Raw genomic sequence first — 696 nt, 5'->3', positions numbered from 1 at the left:
CCTCCTCTGAGTCTGGATATGATATTCTCTTTCCTCCTATTTGTAGAATTTCCACTCAGCCAGCCTTCCTGTGGTTCTGGATGATGTCTGTTCCGTCTTTTAGGTGTATTTTGATTTGGTTGTTCAAGGCAGCAATCTCCGGCGTTAACCTATGCTGCCATCTTGGTTCTCTCCGAGAACAGATTCTTATTGTATTTATGTAAATGAATATATTGTCATGAAAATAATAGTTACTCATTAAAGAGTTACCAAATTATGGAGGGATTAGGTAGAGAGAAAAATATAAATGCTTCAATATTGTTTATTAAGATATAATGTACCAAATTATTCTGGGGGGGGGGAACAAGTTTTCTTATATCTGGAAAACAAAAAGATTTTTAAAAATATGTTTTTATTGATTTTAGAGAGAGAGGAAGGAGAGGGAGAGAAAGATAGAAACATCAATGCGAGAAAAACATTGATCAGCTGCCTCCTGCATGGCCCTTAGGGTTTGAGCCCAAAACTTGGGCTTGTGCTCTAACTGGGAATCAAACCAGTGATTTTAAAAAATCAGCAATATTTTGAGCAAAGTCATAAGAATAATAAGTATTCTCAGTTCATTCAGTCCGATATGAGAAATTTTTATTTTATTTTATTAAATCTTTATTGTTCAGATTATTACAGTTGTTCCTCTTTTTTCCCCCCATCTCCCCTCCA

This window comes from Myotis davidii, unplaced genomic scaffold, assembly GCF_000327345.1.
Source record: "Myotis davidii unplaced genomic scaffold, ASM32734v1 scaffold105, whole genome shotgun sequence".
Classification (NCBI taxonomy): domain Eukaryota; kingdom Metazoa; phylum Chordata; class Mammalia; order Chiroptera; family Vespertilionidae; genus Myotis; species Myotis davidii.
The sequence above is the reverse complement of the archived record's forward strand: the minus strand, read 5'-3'. Positions refer to the sequence as shown.